General features: G+C 37.4%; 1 long non-coding RNA gene across 1 annotated transcript in view; it reads left to right on the top strand.

Annotated features, from left to right (window-relative positions):
* Positions 1-1396: 1396 nt before the first annotated feature.
* Positions 1397-11738, top strand: part of LOC144295049 (uncharacterized) — an 80134-nt gene continuing 69792 nt past the window's right edge. The window contains exon 1 of the long non-coding RNA XR_013362405.1: positions 1397-1553. This is a non-coding gene — a long non-coding RNA (uncharacterized LOC144295049). The remainder of the gene's footprint in view (positions 1554-11738) is intronic.

The following is an 11738-nucleotide window of genomic DNA, read 5'->3' as shown; positions in this document are numbered from 1 at the left end:
AGGAGACTTGGGTTGTACTTCCAACTCCATCACAAATTATTTACCTTCTCTGGATTTCATTTTCTCTATTTCTAAAATGAGCTCTTTAGGTTAGATGGTTTTAAGGTTTTCTCAATGTCAAATATCTTTAATCTTTACAGACTTTTTAATTTGCTTCAAGCTAACGATAGCTTGAGATGCAAACTATCACCACATTAGCTGGCATCATATTGTAAACTATCCTCCCCCCATACAGACACAGTCTATTTAAGGACAATGAGAATCAATGCTATTGAAAATCTGCAAAAACGTCAAGCACTATTATTTTTTATTTCAATCCTCATGCAAGTTTTAGAATTTTTTTTTAAAGATTTTATTTATTTATCCATGAGAGAAACAGAGAGAGAGAGAGAGGTAGAGACACAGGCAGAGGGAGAAGCAGGCTCCATGCAGAGAGCCCGATGTGGGACTTGATCCCAGGATTTCAGGATCACATCCTGGGCAGAAGGCAGAAGGTAAACTGCTGAGCCACCCAGGGATCCCCAAGTTTTAGAATTTATATCATTATATAAATTTTTTCAAGTAAAGAAACCAATAACTTGATAGATTAAAAAGCTTGAGGAATTACTTTGCTTGCAAATAGCAGTTTGAGGATTGTAAAGCTATGTTTATTGCACATTTTTATGGTGCCTTCTACTATATATCTATTTACATTATTCACTGATAAAAAGTCTTCTATTTTTTTAAAGATTATTTGTCAATAATTTATAGAATAATTTATAGAATGTGCCAGGCTATTTTCTAAATACTGAGAATATACATCCTGCCATCACAGAACTTATGTTCTAGTGGGGAGGAAAGATAATATACAATAAAAATAATGGGTAAATATCTGGCTATCATGCATTACTAGACAGTGATAAAAAACGAACAGAAGAATAAATGCTGGCAAAGGGATTGAGGTTATTGAAGTGTTAATGAAGGTGAGGATAGTGTGCCTATTTGAATGGGGTAGAATAAAAATTTTCATTATGGAGGTGATATCTGAGGAAAGGACCCACAGAGGTGAGGGAATAAGCCATGCAGATAACTTGAAGATCTAAGGTACAAGCAGAGGGAACAGTAAATATAAAGCTCCTGAAGAATTAGTGTCCTGTAATGTACAAGGAGCAATCAGTGAGGACCCAGTGAATGGAAGGTGGGAAAGACACATCAGAGAGATAATGAGGTCATGGGTGATGGTAGGAAATGGACTCTACAAGGTCTTACAGGCCATTAGAAATTCTTTGCCCTTAATTTCAAGTGAGGCATAAGCCATTGGAGGCTTCTGAGGGGAGGAATAACCTATTTAACTTACATTGTGAAAGATATTTCTGGTTGCTAGGTAAATAGAATATATAGGAATAATGGAGGAAGTGGAGAGAACAGTTAGGGTCTATTGGTCATGATGATCTAGATGAGATATGATATTGGCTTAGACTAGGCCTACAGTGGTGGCATAGAAATAGTTAGAAGTGGTAAGAGTCTGGGTATTTGAAGATAGAACCCACAGAACTTCCTGAATTGAATGAGAGGTAAGAATAAAGAGGAGAACTAAGAAGGGGCCTATAGTTTTTGATCTCAGGAACTGTAAGTTTGTAGTTATCACGTGAGATACAGAAGACTTATGGAGAAGCAAATGTGGGGGGGTACATTAGGAGTTTTGGATGCTGAATATTTGGATGTTTAAAATTAGATTTTAAGATTGGCTTATGTATTAAATACCCATGGAGACATTAGGGAGTTCATTATATGAGATCAGAGTTCAGAGGTCTGAAGTAGAGATACAAAATTTTAAATAATCAGCCTATATATGGTACTTCAGTCCTTTGAGAATGTATGATCTTTCTATGGAATCAGAGTAAATACAAACAAACAAACCCAAGAATTCCAAGAACTAACCCTGATGTATTCCAGTATTTATGGAATGAGGACTAAGGAAAAACCATCAAAAGATTATGAAAAGTATCAGCGAAAAGGTAGGTAGAAAACCAGGATCTGTAGTTTCCTAGAAGCCAAGCAGGGAAGAAAACCTTTCAAGGATGAGGAAATGATTCTGCCACACATCAGTGATAGGTACAATAATATGCCATCTGGAAATTTACTGATTGATATAGCAAAGTAAAAATCTTGGTAACGAAGATCTTGGTAGAGACCAACTCCCCCATCCCCTCAACCCAAAATTGACTGAATTGCATTTAAGAGAATATGCAAGGAAAGAAATTGAGGCTGTAAGACAAGACAACTCTTAGAATTCTTAGGAATTTTGCTCTAAAGGGAGAAAAATGTGGTAGTAATTGACATGAAGCCATTATAAGGATAATAAAGATGGTTGCTAACAGACAGCATCTGAAAATTCTTTACTTTTTTAATATAGCAAAGAAACAACAGGATCAAGGTTGATAAGCATTACAATTCAGACGATCAGTAAATACTTACCGAATGCCTTCTCTGTGTCAGGTGCTTCTCTAAGGCACTGGATACACAGCAGTGAACCTGCAGAGAAGTCTGTTTACAAAGGAAAAAGTTCTGTGCAGAGAATTGAAACAGAGTTTGCATAAAAGGAAGAGTGACCAATGGCTATTAGAGATTGCATGTTCAAAAATGCAGTTCAAGAGATCTCCAAGACTGCCTTTAAGTTAAATAATTCTCTAGAAGGACCCACCAAATTCAGAAAAGCCCTGATACGTGGGGCTGCAGTTCATTAAAGTAAAAGGATGTGAGCTAAAATCAGCCAAGGAATGATTCACATAGGGCAGAGTCAGGAGATAAGAGATGTTAAACCTACGTCATTGTCCCTCTCAGTGGAGTCATGCAGACAGCAGTTACATCTACCAGCAACAATGTGTAGCAATATTTATGGAATATTCCCAATTAGAGAAGATCACTGAAACCTTGGTGCCCAGCATTTTATTGCAAGTCAGTCACAGAAGCATGACTACTCATGGTACTCAGCCTTACTAAATTGTGACCCTACTTAACTCAGTCTCTGGCCCCTTCAGTGGGCAAGCTGAGAGCAGTGGCCTAAGGCCCCATCAAAACTAATGTTGTTAAAATAAACTGTTTGTTGTGGCCCAAGAATCCAGGAAAAGGAACTCTTACAAGCCAGAACATTCCAAGACGTTAGAGGTTGCTTTGCAGGAACAGTCCAAGGGCCAAAATTTTCCTTGGAAGGTGTTCTCTCATACTGTAGTGTAGAATTTTAATGTTTTCATGTAACTATCCATATCTTTAAATAATCTTTAAAAGGTTCTGGTATTGTCTTACTTAAACAACTCTCAGCTTCCAGAAGCTCAGCTAGAATTTCTGAATATTTTAGCAGTTTAATCTGATTTTTCCTTCTATTCTTTTGGCTAAAAACTGTTTGGTAGTTTGAAATTTATTTGATTTCAAGAAAGCTCTGGGCTGAATCAACTGTGTCCAAGTTGGTAAACAAATTATTTTTAATTACTGAGCAGCTTGAAATAATTTAACCATTTTCATTCAGAAGATGAAAAAGATGGAATACATTTTGTGACAGCTGAAAACTAGTATCATATTAGACAATCTGAGAACAAAAATAATCTTTAACAGACCTGGGAATATAGAATTTCAAACCCATTGTTTCTCATGACAGAAATAAATATTTCAAGTTGTAAAAAATAAAAGATTAAAAAAATAGACATCTACTTACAGTCCAAAAAGAGATAACTAAAATGCACAAAGTAAATAACCTTCAAGATATAAACTATAACTATTGTCACAGTGTTTTAGAGAACCCCTAAATACCTTATCACAGCAATCCACATATCCCCTCCTGCATATATTCTGAAGTTTTTGAATTTGCCATATTACTATCATCAATAACCAAGAAACAAAATGTGGTAGTTTCTCTGACACAGAACAGCTTGCAAGCACATGCTCAGAAATCAAAGGGGAGAAGGAAAGAATAATAACTGATTATTTACTCTGAAAAAAACTTTGTGTTCAAAGAGGAAATATTAGTTTATTAGTTTTATCAGTTTTGAAGTCTCTATCAGTTTGGGAGAAGAAAGGAATTGGAGGACAGAGATTGAGTTTGAGGTGCTTGATGTGGTACTTGCAACTGCTCTATATTTTCTTCTTTTTTAAAGATTTATTTATTTATTTAATTGTGATAGACATAGAGAGAGGAGAGAGAGAGAGAGAGAGAGAGAGGCAGAGACACAGGAGGAGGGAGAAGCAGGCTCCATGCCAGGAACCCAATGCGGGACTCGATCCCGGGACTCCAGGATCGCGCCCTGGGCCAAAGGCAGGTGCTAAACTGCTGAGCCACCCAGGGATCCCCTGCTGTATATTTTCAAGGGTTCTCCTTCAGAGCAGCTCATGCTTGATTTCTAAGGGCTATCCTTCATCACATCTCTAGATCACTAAAAGAAGGATAAGCATTAGTTTATCGTTTACCATCTTTTAAGTAATCCTATCCTAACTACATATTTTAGTATTATCTAATTGTTTTTTTTAATCCTATAATGATGATGTTATTATGCCCATTTTATAGAGAAAAAAAATGAGGACTGGAGACACTGGATAACTTGCCTAAAGATAGAAGGCTAGTAAGGAGCAGGAGTGAAACCTGAACCTCGTTCTATCCCTGAATTTGAAACTGTGGAGGTGTTTTATAGAGATCCAAAGGATCAGATTCATGAAGGTCATTGGTCATGAATGAGTCTGCAGAATAAACACTTAAGGTAATTTTTCATTAAAAAATAATGGAGCCAGAAAAGAAATGCTTATTGAGCATTAGAACTCCTCGGCGGTGCTGGCCTACAGAAAAGAAAATAAACCTCAAAGGACACACAGTCTAGTCAGGAAGAAAAGATTCTCCAATCCATAATTATAGTCCACTTTGATTGGTGGTGTAAACGAGTGGGTTGTGGGACATAGGAGCGAGTACTCTGTTCTATTCCGAGTTTAACAAGGATCATATGAGAGTTGTACTCAAAGCATGAATTCTTCAAGGAGGTGAACTGTGGAAGGAAATTCCAGGTGAAAATGTATAAAGTATAAAGAAAGGCACAGAAGCATGAAAGATTGCAGACTGGTTAATGAAGGAGGAATTTAATGATTTGACCATAGCATGCCATGTTCGAAGGGATTTAAGAGGCGATAAGACTGAGAACAGTTTAGGATCAGATTACCTATTTTAGGAAATCTGGAGTCTATTGCATAGTCAAAGAATAATCATTGAGAGGGGAATGTATGAATAGATATCTGTGTATTGGAGTTTTTTAAATGCTTGCTTTTTTATGCCTTAAGGATTGGAACAGTTTCTCCCTGGAGTTAGATGGCTTTTATTTAGAAAAAATATCTTGATGAGTTACTTTGAATGTGAAAGATATAACATGTTCTCTTTTTCTCCTGCCTTCCTTCACTGGGACATAGTTTGAAAAGAGACAGTAAGACAAAATGATATGTAAGCTGGACTGCATAATAATTTATAGTATAGAAAAAGAAGTGAGAGAAGAGAAAAAGCTGAGCTGCATCACAAGTGGGCAGAGAGAAAGAAACCACTGTTATGATTTTGAGCATTGAGAATGCCTGAAATATTCCTCTTTTTTTTAATTTTTATTTATTTATGATAGTCACAGAGAGAGAGAGAGAGGGAAAGAGAGAGAGAGGCAGAGACACAGGCAGAGGGAGAAGCAGGCTCCATGCACTGGGAGCCCGACGTGGGATTCGATCCCGGGTCTCCAGGATCGCGCCCTGGGTCAAAGGCAGGTGCCAAACTGCTGCGCCACCCAGGGATCCCTATTCCTCTTTTTTTTAAGATTGTATTTATTTATTCATGAGAGACAAAGAGAGAGGCAGAGACCCAGGCAGAGGGAGAAGCAGGCTCCCTGCAGGGACACCCTATATGGGACTGAGGCCCAGAACCCTGGGATCACACCCTGAGTCAAAGGCAGACACTCAACCACTGAGCCACCCAGGTGCCCCCCGAAATATTCCTAGTAACAGCAGAATCTAACATTCAGTCTTATGGGTCTCCATTGTAATTTTTACCTCAGACTTTGGTAAAAATTTATATATAAGCTTTGTGCAGATGTACTCGAGAAAAAGTATTGAAAAGGGACTATATCCCACATCACAGTGGCACATGTCAAAGAAGAAAGCAGCTGAGAGGAAAAAAATTTGATTTCTAAATGGATTTTAGAGTCCATTAGGCATATAAGGTAAAGGACAGAAGAAACTGTGAGAATAAATTTCCACACAGATTTGCAGATACCATGAGAAAATATATTGACTTCCCAATCACCCAAGGTAGGGGTTTTTAAGAAAATTTCATTTAAATACCATAGGACATTGATAAATAAGAAATAAATATGACAATTAAGTGATTCCTGCAGTATCCTGTGTAAGTGATGTGTAAGTGATGACAGTGATTTGAATTAAAGTGTTTGTGGTAGAAATGGAGAATATTAGATGGGAACAGGGTTTCACTCTTGAAAGTAAAATCAGAAGTATGTGGCAATTATTTCGAAAATTTTTAAGGTATTTCCTCCCTTCCCCCAAACAGTGGGATAGACACTAATGCCATTTACTGAGACCAGAGAAGGGTAGAGGGAAATAAGTAGGATTAAAACAAGAGATCCGTTTTGCTGCGTTGGACTTGAAATGCATTTTAGATAACTTAATGGAGTTATTGCTACCTCTCTGTTGATAATCACCTAAGAAAATAGTATATCTGAGGCACTTGGGTGGCTTAGTCGGTTAAGCGTCTGACTCTTGATTTCAGCTCAGATTATGATCTCAGGGTTGTTAGATCAAGCCTCACATCGGGCTCTGTGTTCAGTGAAGTCTGGTTGTCCCCTCCCCCTGTTTTTCCCCCTTTTCCCTCCCTCTCTCTCTCTCAAATAAATGATTAAATCCTAAGGCAGAGGCAGGGAGAATATAGTATATACGAAGAGCGTTAGTGAACATTGAATGGAGCCCTCATGTACTGCAACATTCAGAGGCCTAACAGAAAAGGAGAAGCAAGGACAAGAGACTAAAATGGAATAGCCAGTGAGAAGACTAAGTTAACCAGGATGTGATGAAAACAAAACAAGAGTATTTCAAGAATGTAGGAGTCTGCAAATATACAGATGCACTGAAACGCCAGAACACCTGCACCCCGATGTTTCTAGCAGCAATGGCCACAGTAGCCAAACCGTGGAAGGAGCCTCGGTGCCCATTGACAGATGAATGGATAAAGAAGATGTGGTCTACGTATACAATGGAATATTCCTCAGCCATTAGAAACTACAAATACCCACCATTTGCTTCGAGGTGGATGGAACTGGAGGGTATTATGCTGAGTGAAATAAGTCAATCTGAAAAGGACAAACATTATATGGTCTCATTTATTTGGGGAATATAAAAAATAGTGAAAGGGGATAAAAGGGAAAGGAGAGAAAATGAGTGAAAATATCAGTGGAGGTGACAAAACATGAGACACACCTAACTCTGGGAAACGAACAAAGGGTCATGGAAAGGGACGTGGGGGGGGACTGGGTGACAGGCACTGAGGGGTCACTGGACGGGATGAGCACAGGGTGATACGCTATATGTTAGTGAAGTTGGAGTTGAACTCCAATAAAAAATATATTTAAAAAAAGAATGTAGGAGTCTGTTTGTCCCAAATGCTGTTGACAATTTGGCTAGGAGGAGAACAGGTAAGAATTCTTTGAATCAGATGTTTAGAAGTCAATAGTAACATTGACAATAGTATTTTTAGTATAATCTGAGTAGAGTATGTGCGAGAATTTGCTGTAGAATTACAGAAAAAAAAATCAGGACTTTCAGAAGGAAATGAAATACATTGTTTAATATGAGACATACTAGAAAATGTTTGTATGTTCCTAGAACTATTCTAGAATGAAGAGATAAATTACAGAGAGTATGTAATAACAGGAACTGTGCTTTAAAAAAATGTATAGTATCCTCCAATTGTCTTGCAAAGATCTACTTACCATTGAGGCATCTGCTCTTCCCCAGACATTGAGGTTCCTGGGTACTAAAGGTTTGTAGTTGGCTCAATAATACCTTGGTTGACATTTCTTGGAAAATAAGTCAGTTCTTTTATTTCTCCTATCATTTTCTTTTTTAAATTTTTTTATTTCAGAATAGTTTTAAATTTTCAGAAAACTTGAAAAGATAGTGTTTCTCATACTTCTCCTTTGTTTCCCCTTTTATTAACATCCACTATAGTATAGTACATTTTTCCCAGTTAAGGAACAAATATTGATATATTAGCTAAAGTCTGTGCTTTATCCAGATTTACTTGGTTTTTACCTAATGTCACTTTTCTGTTCCAGAAACATCACATCTCTTTAGGCTACCCTTGGCTGTTTCAGTATCTCAGAATAACCTTGTTTTTGATAACCTTATAGATTTGAGGAATACTGGTCAGATATTTTGGAGACTGTCCCTCAATTGGGACTTTTCTGATGCTTTTCCCATTATTAGACTGGGGTTATGCATTTTTTGAATGACCACAGAGGTAAAGTGCCAATCATATTACATCATATCAAGAAAATATTCCATTACTATTGATGTTATTATTATTTTTTAATGAGAGACAGCAGGGGGTGAGGAGGAGGAGCAGAGGAAGGGGACAAGCCCACTCCATGCTGAGCATAGAGCCCAACGCAGGGCTCCATCTCGCAACCTTGAGATCATAACCTGAGTGGAAACCAAGAGTCAGATGCTTAACTGACTGAGCCACCCAGGCACCCCTGTTGTTAATCTTAATCACATGACTGAGGTGGGGTTTGGCAAGATTCTCCATTATAATGGTCCTCTTTTTCCACTTTTGTATACTGTAATCTTTGGAAAGTTTTTATGCACAGCACACACTTAACTGTTATACCTCCTCAAATCAGAGTATCTACACAAATTACTTGGAATTCTTCTGCAAGAGATTAGTCCCCTCCCCTTTATTTCTTTACTTACTTCTTTATTCAATCATTTGTTTACCTCAATATAGGTTTACTGGTATTTGTATTGTACATGGAATTATAATTCAGTACAAAACCATTTACATTGTTGCTCAAGTTGCTCCAGCTTTTAGCCATGGGGAACTCTTTCAGTTGTCCCCTGTGTCTCTTGGACAGATCCCTATTATGGGGTGTTTGTTTATGAGTACTTTCTTATTTTTGGCACTAGAAAATGCTCTAGGCACATCTTGTAAATTTCCTCTGCCAGTCCTACAATCAGCCGGAGGTTTGCAGCCCGGGTTCTCTTATATTTGACAATGGTATAATAAACCAAGATCTGGGCAGTGGTATGCTCACTGGTACTGGGATGTTCTTCTTTTAGATTCTGTCAGCTGTCAGAACAGAGAAATATATGTGTATATACTAAACCATGTATATTTAAATATATATATTTAAATTTCAAATCCCAATTATTCACTCTGGGTATATAGTGAAGTCATGATGCTTATATATTATGTCTGTTTCCTGTGACTATCCTAATATAGGATTTTGTTGTCGTTGCTGTAGATTCTTTGAGATTGTCTACATAGACAGTCAAGTCATCCATGAATACAATTTTGCATGTAATTTCTTTCTAATGTGTATACCATCTATTTCCTTATCTTGTTATATTGCACTAGCTAGAACTTTCAATGTGATGTTGAATAGAACATCACAATCCTTCTCTCGGTTCACCTAACCAGAAATTTATCAGTTTTATTGACCTTTTTAAAGAAGCAGCTTTGGTTTTTATTTTCTCTGTTTTTCTGGTTTCAATTTCATCAATTTCTACTCCATTTTTTAAATTATTTCTACTGCTTTCTTCTATAAATATAAATTGCTCTTTTATTTTACTCTGGTTTCTTAGATGAGCAAGCTGGAGTTAATAATTTTATATATTTCTTTGTTCCGAAATCAAAACAGTATAACTTAATGGTTGGCTTTTCCCCATTCCTTTATTTTTTGAAAAAAATTTATTGTTTGAGAGAGATAAAGAGAGAGAGAGAGAGCATGTGCTTGTGCACAAGTCAGGAGAGGGTCAGTGGGAGAGAGGGAAGCAGACTCCCCACTGATTGCAGGGCCTGAAACGGGGCTGGACTTGGGGCTCAATATGGGGCTCAATCCCAGTACCCTGAGACCATGACCTGAGTGGAATTCAGATACCTAACTGACTGAGACACCCACATGTCCCATCTTTATTTTTAATTTACTTTTATAGTCTTACTTTAAAAGAAGAACTTTTGTATACTACATATAGTTGGGTTTTGTACTTTGATCCATCTAACAATTTCTGTCATTTAATTGATGTGTTTAGACCACATTTACTTTGAAATAGATATTGATATAATTGGTTCAATATCAACTATGTTAGCAACTGTTTTCTATTTGTTGACAGAGGTTTGTTTCTCTGAGCATTTTATGTAATTTTACATATCTCCAAAGTGGCTGCACTAGTTTGCATTCCCATCAACAGTGCATGAGGTTTCCCCTTTCTCCATATCTTCGCCAACATCTGCTGTTTCTTGTGTTGTTAATTTTAGCCATTCTGACTCGTGTTAGGTGGTATCTCATTGTGGCTTTGATTTGTACTTCCCTGATCATGTATGATGTTGAGTATCCTTCATGTGTCTGTTAGCCATCTGGAAGTCTCCTTTAGAGAGATGTTTGTTCATGTCTTCTGCCCATTTCTCTTTTTTTTTTTTTAAGATTTTATTTATTTATTCCTGAGAGACAGAGAGAGAGAGAGAGAGAGAGAGAGAGACAGGCAGAGGGAGAAGCAGGCTCCATGGGGGGAGCCCGATGGGGACTCGATCCCATGCCTCTGGGATCACTCCCTGAGCCAAAGGCAGACACTCAACTGCTGTGCCACCCAGATGTCCCCTGTCCATTTTTTAATTGGGTTGTTTATTCTTTGCATGTTGAGTTTGATAAGTTCTTTATAGATTTTGGATACTAGCCCTTTATCAGATACTTCATATTTGCATATATCTTCTCCCATTCTGTAGACTACTTTTTAGTTTTGTTGATTGTTTCCCTTACTGTGCAGAAGCTTTTTATCTTGATGAAGTCCCAGTGGTTCATTTTTGCTTTTGTTTCTATTGCCTCTGAAGATATGTCTTATAAGAAGTTGCTGTGGCCAAGGTTAAAAAGGTAGCTGCCTGCGTTCTCCTCTAGGATATTGATGGTGTTCTGTCTCACACTTAGATCTTTCATACACTTTGAATTTGCTTTTATGTATGTTGTAAGAAAGCTGTCCAATTTCATTCTTTTTTGCATGTAGCTTCCCAGTTTTTCCAACACCACTAGACCACTAGTTGAAGACACTGTCTTTTTTTCATTGGATATTCTTTCCTGCTTTGACAAAGTTGGCCATATAGTTGTGGGTCCATTTCTGGGCTTTCTGTTCTGTTCCATTGAACTGTGTGTCTCTTTTTGTGCCAGTACCATACTTTCTTGATTACTACAGTTTTGTAATATAGCTTCAAGTCTGAAATTGTTTTTTGGGGGGAATAACACACCCTTTTAATGTTTCTAAATATTTTTAAGGTTTAAAAAGTGTTTAAAGTTTGTAATTCTTAGTAGGAAAACATTATCTGAATAAATACCCTAATGGCAAACCACTGTAGAATGTTTCAGTTGCATGTGGGGCAGAGGGGTAGGGATTCTCTTTCACAGCACCCCAGCTTTCTTCTTGAGAAGGTCAGAGGTACACTGGTTTGTATTATTGCAACATCCATTAAGTGA

This window comes from Canis aureus, chromosome 23, assembly GCF_053574225.1.
Source record: "Canis aureus isolate CA01 chromosome 23, VMU_Caureus_v.1.0, whole genome shotgun sequence".
Classification (NCBI taxonomy): Eukaryota; Metazoa; Chordata; class Mammalia; order Carnivora; family Canidae; genus Canis; species Canis aureus.
This window is presented reverse-complemented; position numbering and strand designations above follow the sequence as displayed.